Genomic DNA, 12,891 nt, shown 5'->3' with positions numbered 1-12,891 from the left:
ATAGATCTATACGCAAACTCACGCTCTCCCTCCAGGAGATTCTGGTTACAAAATGTGACATAACGAAATGGTCGATGTGTCATGAAGTAGTATCTCACATTATGTTATCTCTGAATCTTGTTATAGTATACTTGTTATAGTAATTGTAGTCTATGTATAATATTCTCTGTATAGTATCCTTTGTATAGTATTCTCTGCTATAGTATTCTCTGTCTAGTATTCTCTATTATAGTATTCTCTGTTATAGTATTCTCCTAAACTATACCTATTATAGTTCTAGTAATTTATGTAGTTTGAATGAATGAAAGTATACCTTTGCTACCCAAAGGTACTGAACTGATTGATAGTACTTTTATATCTACATATGTATACATGATATATATCTAATATTTAGACAACCTTCAGACAAATAACCGATACCCTAAGTCCACATCCAAACAAGGAAAAGGAAATAAGGCGAGTTAGCGGTCCTAAGTCCTTTAAACACTATTTATATAACTATACATACATAGACATGCTTTTGACAATATATAAGTTTAAAGAGGTTTTGTAATACACTTTAAAGAGTTTAACAATAAATATTAATGACTTGATGTCGGTTTACAAAATGATTTAAAAGCAGTTTGATTGATAATACAATTTGAAAGTATAAGAAATCCTTTGTTTGAAACATAGTTATAAATCACACGTGATTGATTATATAGCTAGCATGTTTTCTACTTGTATTCCCCCCCCCCCCATAAAAGCATTTAAGTCATTTAAAAGATAAGTTAAGGGGTATGAACTCACCTGAAGTGATTGATGCGAATGTAAGATCGGTAAAGGATGCTAAGTGTCAAGTGAAGACTTGAGCACACACGAATCCTATTTAACATATAATGACACATATATGCTTACAATTAGTGATTAAACAACTAATTAAGCAAGTATAGACACCCTAGAACATGGAAAACACTTTGATTCAAGTGTTATAAGTACAAAAGGGTTACATCTAAGGGTTGTAGGGCTTCACCTTGGAGTTCACGACCCATGGTAATTACCACATGAGTTTACGGGCCATGGGCTTATGGCCTAATGAGTTTACGGCCGTAAACTCATGGTAACTAATACCATTTTGTGTCTTAAGGTCCATAGCTCAAGTTTGAAGTGTTCTAGACTAAGTTCCAAGCCTTAGGAAGGAGTTATGGCACAATTGCACCACTTATGAGTGTTTATGGCCCAAGGAAATTGCCTTGGCCGTAAACACCATGTGTTCTTAAGTTTTTGATGATTTCAAGGGGGTAAACTAAGTGATGCAAGCATTAACACAAGCTAAGGTAAGAGTACTTACAATATAGAAGCTTGTTAGGGTGTTTAAGGCTCAAGAACACTAGTGCGTGTTTTTGGTGTTCTTGGTGAAATGAAGAACATTTGAAGATCTATGAAAAAGAAAGGATTTCATGGATGAAATCATGTAAAACAACTAGATAAGGAGTTGTAACAACAAATCAAGAGAAGAAATGCTTACATTTTTGGAAGATTGGAATGAAGATCTTATGATACTTGAGAGAGAATTAGAGGTTCTTGAACTTGAAAGGAAAGAATGGAGGAAAATTTATGTAAACTCATGCTTATGGAATGAGTTCACAGCCATGGTGGAGTTTACGGCCCAAACTCATGAAGTTTGGCCGTAAACACAATTTAAAGGGGGTTAATGCTTGATTGTTTCTCATTAAACCTAGAGGACACTTCCTTTCACTTATTCCTTTGATGTACTTAAGATTAAAACACCCAAACGAACTCCAAAAGTGCTAAAAGTTAGCAGAAGTAAGTTTGACTTTGATTGAATGTAGGGTTTGTACAAGATAGAAATTTCAGGTTGTCACATCATCCCCCCGTTAGAGAGAATTGTGTCCCGAAACTAGAGTTTAAGAAAATAAGTAGTTACAAATAACTAAGTAAAGAGATGAGGATATTTCAGTTTCATCTGATCCTCGCGCTCCCATGTGAATTCAGGTCCTCGCTTGGCATTCCAGCGAACCTTCACTATCGGGATACAACTTTTTTTCGTTTGCTTGACCTCTCAGTCCATGATCTCTACAGGTTCTTCCACGAAGTTGAGGCTCTCGTTAATCTCGATCTCGTTGAGTGAGATTACAAGAGTCTCGTCGGATAGGCACTTTTTCAAGTTCGAGACGTGGAAAGTAGAATGTACGTTACTAAGTTCACGCAGTAGATTGAGTTTGTAAGCTATAGGGTCGATTATGGAAAGAATCTCGAAAGGCCCTACGTATCTTGGATTTAGCTTCCCACGCTTTCCAAATGATAGAAGACATCACGAACCTATTTGTATAAGAGTTTATATTAATGAGGTAAATGAGTCATTGGTATGGAGCAATCAAAGTATACCTACTATCGGAAGCTATGGTAGGCCCTAAAGGCTACAACATAGAAGGAGGAAATGGAAAGCGAGATTCAATCCATGTACGTTGTAATTTGGTAGATCAAGCACTTGAACTTGGTCCTTAAGTGCAAGTGGATCTTCAAGTAGAGACAATTATGGATTGATACAAAACACATAATTGAACCAAGATAGGTTTTAAAAGATGTGTAAGCATAGTAAGTTCATTTATGGACCGAAATAAGCATCTCGCAAGATGGATCATTATTTCAATGAGAAAGTTCAAAGTGTATGAATTTTGAGAAATAAAGATGAGCCATACATATGTCAAAGCTAGTGGGAGTGATCAGATTCTTTGTTTCAATGAGAATGTTCAAGGAGTTTGCATTTCTAGAAACATAGATAAGCCACATATATATGTCAGTGCTAGTGGGAGCACCGTAGTCATCCTTGTATTGTACATAGATAATGTACGATTCATAAGAAACTATATTCTAACTTAGCAAGTGTAAAAGTTTGGCTTGGTATGAGAATTGTTTTGCTATGATATACATGGGAGATACAACACACGTACATAATAAGGATCTATGGAGATAGACCTAAGTGATTCCTTGGATTGAGCCAAAGTATATGATATGTTAACGAAAGTTGACATGCAGAACTTGGAAAGGTTCGTGCTTAATATGGCATGACATTGAGCGATGCTAATGTCCTAGTTCAACTAGAGGCTATGATTCGTGTCCCACATGCTTCTGCTATGGGATCGATCATATATGCCATGACATGTACCAGATCTAATTACTTGTATGCCTTGAGCTTGACAAGTTGGATTAGAACAATTTGGTGGGAATCAACAAATCAAGATCAAGGACACTCTTAAGTGTCCTTGGAGGACATAAGAGATGATATTGATAGTATGGAAGAATCATTGTAAGAGTTACATTGATGCTAAGTTCCGCACTAATAAAGGCAATTCCGTTCGCATTCGGAATTCGTGCTTTTACTTAATGGTGAAGTTTTATTTTGGAAGAGTACCAAGAAATACACCATAGTGGATTTAACAAACTTAGAGTATATTGCAGTTGGTTAAATTGCAAAGAATTCAATGTGACTAAAAGAGATTCATTAGTGACATCTTTGTTGAAATTCAATCATTGATGATCCTTATGAAGTTTATTATGACTTTGGGTGAACTTACCTCGAGTTTGGATCCCAAGTCACATAAGCTCACAAGACACATAATCAGTAAGTACTAACACATTTAATAGTGACTCAAATGTGAAGACATCATAGTCAATGTCATATTGAAAGACAATCTTGTCGATTCATTCCATAAGCCAATGTCACAAACCAAGTCTCATAGTCAGACAAAGTCGAGAGGCATTAGATTTGCAAATGAATTAGCTTAAAAAATCTTAGTTTAGTTTGTTTTAAAACCCGAGAACTTTAAGCGGTATGAGTTTTAATTTGATTTGGCGATTATTAAGTGGTGATCTTAATATATGATGGATTTCGGTCATTTCAATTAGCTTATCAATGCGTTCTCACTTTTGCATGTTTGGAACCCACTTCCTGAGTATTAATTTACTCAAAAGTCCACAGTCGTTCATACTCTAGGAAGTAAGTAGTGATTCAAGACTGTCATGAGTATTAGTGGATTGTCCATATTGATTGGACATAGAAAAGAGATTGCGCTAACACTCATGAGTGCTTAATAGAGATCTAAGTATTGGACCAAACCATGCTTAGAGATTACTTCATGGATTCAGTCACGAGTAATTCTAAGACGATAATATCTTCTATTCTTCAAACCTAGATACATGTGGGGGTTTGCTCTATGATTCTGTTATGCATTGGTTTACTCCAACGCTAACCGTAACTGGTAGTTATAAAGGGTATGTCCATGTATGACATGATGAAATAGACAAAAACTATGTAGTCAAAGTTTATTCGTTCCTTCTGCCTTAATAGGAGAAACGATATCTATGGGCCCCTCGATGATTTGGTGCTGACATCTAAAGTGCTTGGTCGAGCCCTGACTGGAATTGATGTGTTCAATTTAGTAGTCAGATGTAGTCGTCACAAATCTATATCGGGAAACATAATCATGAATTCTTGAGATTGACCATTATCCATGTCTCAAATGCATACATATATCTAGAATGAAGGGATAGTTGATCACTTATCTAATGGCCGAATCTTGATTAGATCAAGAGTTCGGTAGTTGCATTGGATGACGAACTCTTTGTTTATTATTGAGAAATATTAGTCCTCATATAGTTGATGACTTGTCCAAGTGGGAGAATGTTGGGATAGTGTCCAGGGTCATTAACTATTGGTAATATTTCTAATAATAGCAGGGTCCTTTTGGGTTGCCCTCAAGACCCAAATTGAGTAGAATAAATAAAGGAGAAATTGGTTTATTAATTATTATGGTTAATAATTAATCAGAAACTAATTGGAATTATATTATGGGAATTAATTAACAGTTTAATTAATTAAAGGGTTGAATGTTCATTAATCGATAGTTGGTTAATCAGGGATATTCTAGAACCCTTATGGGATTAGGGTTGGACGAAAATCACTCCATCCCACATGGGAAAGGAGTGAAATTTCATGGTTAGGCCTCCATCCCACATGGGAAGGAGCACTAAACCCTAGGAGGCATCCAAGGCTATAAATAGGGCCTTAGGGATTTCATTCCTCCTTGCACCTTGGCTTAAAGTATTCGCCAACCCTTCTTCCTACTCCCATAGGGACGATTTCTAACCCCTTTGGATTTGGAAATTTGACCATTCTTCCTAGTTATCTTATTCTACTCTTTGGTGTCATTGGGCGTGATACCATTAGATGGATTCTGGTTTGGGTCCTTTCATCCAAGCAACTTCATGGAGATTCAAGATCTCAAGCATGGAGATCAAGGGCATCATAATAGGTATGTTTTCTTCTTTGTTTCTAGTTTTCCTAGGGTTGATGTAATTAGCATGAAGCCATAGATGTAACAGCCCGGAATCTCAGGTATTATTAAATTATGTTTTTGGGGGGTGATTTAAGAGGGGACTCGGCGAGTTGGAGCCTAGACTCGCCGAGTAGGATCGCAGACTTGGTCGCGGGTTCGCGACTGGACTCGACGAGTCCAGATATGGACTCGGCGAGTCGACGCTGTTCAGCAGAAACCCTAACCGTTTTGGATCGTATATAACGCCTCTTAGGCCGTCATTGTCCTTCTTTTGGTCGATTGAGAAGAACCCTAATCGTTGTGGACGTCTAGAGCAGGAGAGAAAGCTATTGGAACTTGGAGGAACTTGTTAGGCAAGAAGAAGAAGAATTTGGCCAAAGGAATATCAAAGAGGATCGAGTCCTGGGGTTTGGGGGGCACAGAGAGTGCGTTTTCAGGTAATACTCGGACCATTTCTGTTATTTTGATGTGTATACGAATCTAGGGTTTATGAAACCCACTTAGTGATTAGATGGGTTATTATGTTATTACCCAGACGTTTATACCCCAGTAATAAGATGTTTAGAAGTCCAGAAAGTCCCATGATTATATATCTCGGGACCATACGTAATTTAGGAAGCAGTTGCTCGCCTGCATGGCATGGACTCGCCGAGTTGTTCTTCAGACTCGGCGAGTGGAGTCGGGGTGGCCCCGCGATTCTTCCAGGAGTAACTCGTCGGGTCGAGGAGGATACTCGACGAGTAGATAGGGAATCTCAGAGAGTTGGATGACGTCTAGACTCGCCGAGTCGCCATGGCACTCGCCGAGTCCGGTCGAGTTGACCGTTGACCGTGGACCAGAGTTGACCTAAGTCTGACTTCTTAGGGATAGTCACACTTAGAAGATATAAGTGTTAATGAGATATGTGATGTTATAGGGATGTTGTAGCTCGTCGGATTGTGCACGAGTCATTTTGGGATTTGCTAGCTTTCAGCTTTTACGAGGTGAGTCTTCTCACTATACTATACCCGGAAGGGTTTGACTGTGTGACCGGAAGGTCGGATATGATATGTGATATGTATGCTATATGTGGTAAGTTATTTGTTATATGTGCTATGTATGTTGTGGGCCGGAAGGCGATTATATTATGGGCCGGAAGGCAATATGTTATGGGCCGGAAGGCGATATGTTGTGTGATGGACCGGAAGGTCGGCGTGGGTAGGACCGGAAGGTTTACCCAGCAGGGACGGAAGTCCCCTGAGACACATGGACCGGAAGGTCGGGGCCTGGAAAGGCGTATGTGCGTAAGTTGTATATTGGGGAACTCACTAAGCATTTATGCTTACAGTTGTTGTGCATGTATTTCAGGTACTAGCGAGGACCGTGGGAAGGCGTTGGCGTGATCGATACACACTGAAGAATGCTTTTATGATCTTGGGATTTTGATTATTTGTATTTGACAGAATACTTAAACTATTTATGCCTTGTTATGAATGGAAATAAATATATTTTTAGAATGAAAAATTTGTTTGAAAATTTTGCGTTGTTACAATTGGTATCAGAGCCTTGGTTTGAGGGATTCGGGTGCACCTTCGGGAGTAGCTGAACTCAAACCGAGGATTTGAGGAAAACTTTTTAAATAAAGGCATAAACTTTTGTAAATGGTTTCGTGGTAAGCAAGAAAGAAGCAGTGTGTACGATCAGTCAGCGCCCGAACGATAAAGATCCCCAAAATACCTTACAATATTATATGATATGAATTGTTATGCATGCTAGAAGACTAGGTATTCATGATAGGACTAGAGTGGCCTAATTTGTGATGCCTTAGTCTAGGGAAATTTGCCTATATGAGATGCGTTGCTAGTATGCGGGTAGATAGTGCATATCAGAAGTAGAGTACTCACTATCCGGAGTTTGGGGAGGAGGACTTGGGATGAACGCTGATGCGGTGTGGTCGGTAGTATTGGGCCCGTACTACCGAGGACACCGGGTCAGTGGGAGACCCAAGTAAGAATCCCTGGATATCGGGGACTGAGTAGGGTTGCGTATCGAGTACGATTATACTCGGTGGAGTCTCTGATAGTTTTATGTTGTATTTCAGAGACATCATGGTTAGACCACGCCACGGAGCGAGTTCGAGCGGTGTGAGTGACGAGGAGATTCGTCAGATGATTCACGAGGAGGTAGCGGCGGCGATCCGGGCTGAGATCCCGGAGATGTTTGGGTCTATTAAGACCACACTGATGGAGACGTTCGATGAGCGGTACGCCGCATTGACTGAGGCTGCAACCGCTGCAGCTACCGCAGCTGTGGCCGCTACTAGGCCACAGGGGGTGATTCGTTGCTGTTCCGAGAGTTCAGCAACACGAAGCCACCAGAGTTCGATGGGACGCAGGATCCGATTGCTGCGATGAGGTGGATCGCGGATATAGAGGGGTGCTTCTACACTTGTTCATGCCCGGAGCACCTGAGGGTACGGTTCGCATTGAACCAGCTCCGTCTGGGAGCGAAGGACTGGTGGAAGTTCGTGACGGCGAACTTCACTTTGGTAGAGACTACAGCAGTAACATGGGAGGGGTTTACTGCCATGTTCAGAGATGAGTACGTTCCCCCGGTGGAGAGGGAACGATTGGTTCAGGAGTTCTTAACCCTCAAGCAGGGTACTGATTCTGTTGCGGTGATCACGCGGAAGTTTCATGAGAGGGCGATGTTCTGCCCCGAGCTGGTGTCCACTGATCAGGCTCGGATGAGCCGGTACTTGGGAGTGTTGAGGAGGGATATCCGGGAGTTTGTGTCAAACTCCACTTACCATACTTTTGCTGAGCTTCAGGCAAATGCCAGGAAGCGCGAGATCGAGTTGGAGACCCAGGCCAGGGAGGAGGCCGAGTCTCAGCGGGTGGACCGGCGACCGGTTCAGTTCCAGCCGGCAGCCAAGCGGGTAAAGTCCGCCGATGCGAGCAAAGGAGGTTCGAAGGGCCGCACTTGCGGAAAGTGCGGCAAGGGTCATGAGGGGGCGTGTCGATCTGGTGCTTGCTACAAGTGTGGCAAGGAGGGGCACATTGCTAGGGAGTGTCCCAAGGGATTTACGGTTTGCTTTCATTGCAACCAGACAGGCCATAGGAAGGCCGAGTGCCCTCAGCTTCTTCAGGGATCTGCACCTGCTGCCGGAGCTACTGCGACTCGACCGGTGAAGGCTGAGGCCCCGAGGGCTCGGGGAAGAGCCTTTCAGCTGACTGCGGAAGAGGTCCGCGCTGCGCCCGATGTCGTGGCAGGTATGTTGTAATTCATGTATTTATTTTAAATGTCGAGATGTTATGCTTATGTTATTATATGCGTAGGTACTTTCCTTGTGAACTCTGTGCCTGCCTTAGTGTTATTTGACTCGAGTGCGAGTAGGTCCTTTGTGTCCTTAGCCTTTAGTCAGCATATCAACGTTAGTCGTGAGTCGTTGAGTCGACCTTTGAGAGTTTCTATAGCTGACGAGAAAGTGATTTGTGCCACGGAAGTTCTTTGGGGATGTGTACTAGAGATTTTTGGGGTTGAATTCCCGATTGACCTGATTCCTATTGCGATGGGTGATGTCTGTGTCATCGTGGGCATGGACTGGTTGAGCCGATTCGGCGCTGTCATCGACTGTGAGCGTCAGTTGGTGACTATACGAGACCATAGTGGGGGAGTTCTTTCGGTGTACGGCGAGGGTACCCGTTCGGGATCAGCTTTTTGTTCGGCCGCTAGGGCGAGGCAGTGTCTACAGCAGGGCTGTAAGGGTTTTGTGGCGTATGTGATGGATACGCGGGAGGTTTCCGAGAGACCAAAATCAGTTGAGGAGGTCCCTGTGGTGCGTGAGTTTCCAGATGTTTTCCCCGAGGAGCTGCCGGGAGTACCTCCTGTGAGGCAAGCAGAGTTTGGTATCGATCTGGTTCCGGGGGCCGCGCCTATTGCTAAGGTGCCTTATCGTCTTGCACCTCCAGAGATGCAAGAGTTGTCCTCGCAGCTCCAAGAGTTGCTGGGGAAGGGATTCATTCGGCCGAGCAGCTCGCCGTGGGGAGCACCTATTCTGTTCGTCAAGAAGAAGGATGGTTCACACCGGATGTGTATTGATTACCGGGAGTTGAACAAGTTGACGGTCAAGAACCGTTACCCGTTACCGAGGATCGATGATTTATTCGATCAGTTGCAGGGAGCGTCTTGGTTTTCCAAGATCGATCTGAGGTCAGGGTACCATCAGGTGAGGGTACGGGAGGGGGATGTCTAGAAGACAGCGTTTAGGACGCGATATGGGCATTATGAGTTTGTGGTGATGCCTTTCGGGCTCACCAATGCCTCGGCTGTGTTCATGGATCTCATGAATAGAGTATGCAGACCGATGTTGGATCGATTAGTGATTGTATTTATCGACGACATTCTGGTGTATTCTAGATCTAGAGAGCAGCATGAGGAGCATTTGAGGGAGGTCCTCGAGGTATTGAGGTCGGAGAAGCTTTATGCAAAGTTCTCCAAATGTGACTTCTGGCTGCGAGAGGTCCAATTTCTAGGACATGTTGTCAATCAGAAAGGGATATTGGTCGATCCGGCCAAGGTTGAGGCGGTGATGAGTTGGGAGGTGCCGAAGTCACCTTCTGAGATCAGGAGCTTCCTTGGGTTGGCAGGGTATTATCGGAGATTCATCAAGGATTTCTCCAAGATCGCAGTGTCACTCACCAGATTGACCCGGAAGGGTGTTGCATTCTCATGGGGGCCCGAACAGTAGACCTCCTTTAAGACACTTCGCCATAGGTTGTGCGAAGCCCCGGTATTAGCTCTCCCAGAAGGGACGGAAGATTTTGTGGTATATTGCGACGCATCGATTTCGGGACTGGGTGCAGTGTTGATGCAGAGGGGTCATGTGATAGCTTATGCGTCGAGGCAGCTGAAGCCTCATGAGGCGAGATACCCTACGCATGATTTAGAGTTGGGAGCAGTAGTGTTCGCTCTCAAGATTTGGCGTCACTACCTGTATGGGGTTCGATGTACGATATATACGGACCATAAGAGCTTGAAGTATTTGATGGATCAGCCCAATCTAAATATGCGTCAGAGGAGGTGGCTGGATGTGGTCAAGGATTATGATTGTGAGATCCTGTACCACCCAGGTAAGGCTAATGTGGTGGCCGATGCGTTGAGCCGCAAGGCGAAGAGCACTCCATTGCGAGATGTATGCTTGAGACTGACTGTGACGACTCCTGTATTGGATGCTATTCGTGGGGCACAGGCCGAAGCGGTGCGACCAGAAATGCAGAAGAAAGAGCGGGTTGTGGGGCTAATTTCAGAGTTCGTTCAGGATGGTCGAGGGCTTATGACATTTCAGGGCCGGATTTGGGTACCGTTCGTGGGCGGTACACGTATTACTTTGATGGAAGAGGCTCATAGATCGAAATTCTCGATCCATCCCGGTGCTACGAAGATGTATTTGGACTTGAGGAAAGAGTATTGGTGGCCCTGTATGAAGAGGGACGTCGCATGGTTCGTTGAGAGGTGCCTGACCTGTCGTAGGGTTAAGGCCGAGCACCAGAGACCGCATGACAAGTTACAGCCATTGGAGATCCCCGAGTGGAAGTGGGAACAAATCGCTATGGATTTTATCGCCAAATTGCCGAGGACTGCTAGGGGAGTTGATGCAATTTGGGTGATTGTGGATAGGTTGACGAAGAGTGCACACTTCCTTGCCATCAGTGAGAGTTCTTCAGCGGAGAAGTTGGCGGAGATATATGTGAGAGAGGTGGTATCTCGGCATGGGGTGCCGATCTCGATTGTTTCAGACCGTGATGTGCGTTTCACTTCCAGGTTCTAGAAGAAATTCCATGAGGAGCTGGGTACCAAATTGCATTTTAGTACCGCATACCATCCCCAGACAGACGGTCAGAGCGAGCGGACGATTCAGACGCTGGAGGACATGCTTCGAGCGTGTGTGTTAGACTTCGGGGGTAGCTGGGATGCATATTTACCCTTAGCAGAGTTTTCCTACAACAACAGCCATCATTCGAGCATTGGTATGCCACCTTTTGAGCTGTTGTATGGTAGGAGGTGTCGGACCCCCATTTGCTGGGGAGAGGTGGGACAGAGAGTGATGGGCAGCACGGAGATCGTGCTCCAGACGACAGAGCAGATTCAGCAAGTGAGACAAAGGTTATTGACCGCCCAGAGCCGGCAAAAGAGTTATGCAGACAGGCGCCGATCCGAGCTTGAATTCCAGGTCGGCGACTTCGTTCTCCTGAAGGTCTCTCCTTGGAAAGGAGTGATTCGATTCAGGAAGAGGGGCAAGTTGTGTCCCCGGTATATTGGGCCATTTCGTGTGAGTGCAAGGATAGGCCGGGTAGCCTATCGGTTGGAGTTGCTAGCGGAGTTGGGACAGATCCACGACACCTTTCATGTGTCGCAATTGAGGAAGTGCATAGCCGATGAGTCGGCGGTGGTTCCATTAGAGGATATTCAGGTGGATGCGAGCCTGAATTATGCGGAGAGACCAGTGGCTATCAGGGATCGGAAGATCAAGGTTCTGAGGAACAAGGAGGTACCTCTGGTGTTGGTTCAATGGCAACACCGTAAGGGATTGGAAATGACTTGGGAGCCGGAACGTGAGATGCGGGAGCAGCATCCGGAACTATTTTCAGAATGAGACTTCGAGGGCGAAGTCAAATCCTAGCGGGGAAGAGTTGTAACAGCCCGGAATCTCAGGTATTATTAAATTATGTTTTTGGGGGGTGATTTAAGAGGGGACTCGGCGAGTTGGAGCCTAGACTCGCCGAGTAGGATCGCAGACTTGGTCGCGGGTTCGCGACTGGACTCGACGAGTCCAGATATGGACTCGGTGAGTCGACGCTGTTCAGCAGAAACCCTAACCGTTCGGTTTTGGATCGTATATAACGCCTCTTAGGCCGTCATTGTCCTTCTTTTGGTCGATTGAGAAGAACCCTAATCGTTGTGGACGTCTAGAGTAGGAGAGAAAGCTATTGGAACTTGGAGGAACTTGTTAGGCAAGAAGAAGAAGAATTTGGCCAAAGGAATATCAAAGAGGATCGAGTCCTGGGGTTTGGGGGGCACAGAGAGTGCGTTTTCAGGTAATACTCGGACCATTTCTGTTATTTTGATGTGTATACGAATCTAGGGTTTATGAAACCCACTTAGTGATTAGATGGGTTATTATGTTATTACCCAGATGTTTATACCCCAGTAATAAGATGTTTAGAAGTCCAGAAAGTCCCATGATTATATATCTCGGGACCATACGTAATTTAGGAAGCAGTTGCTCGCCTGCATGGCATGGACTCGCCGAGTTGTTCTTCAGACTCGGCGAGTGGAGTCGGGGTGGCCCCGCGATTCTTCCAGGAGTAACTCGTCGGGTCGAGGAGGATACTCGACGAGTAGATAGGGAATCTCAGAGAGTTGGAGGACGTCTAGACTCGCCGAGTCGCCATGGCACTCGCCGAGTCCGGTCGAGTTGACCGTTGACCGTGGACCAGAGTTGACCTAAGTCTGACTTCTTAGGGATAGTCACACTTAGAAGATATAAGTGTTAATGAGATATGTGATGTTA

Source organism: Lactuca sativa, chromosome 4 (genome assembly GCF_002870075.4).
Source record: "Lactuca sativa cultivar Salinas chromosome 4, Lsat_Salinas_v11, whole genome shotgun sequence".
In the NCBI taxonomy this organism is placed as follows: Eukaryota; Viridiplantae; Streptophyta; class Magnoliopsida; order Asterales; family Asteraceae; genus Lactuca; species Lactuca sativa.
This window is presented reverse-complemented; position numbering follows the sequence as displayed.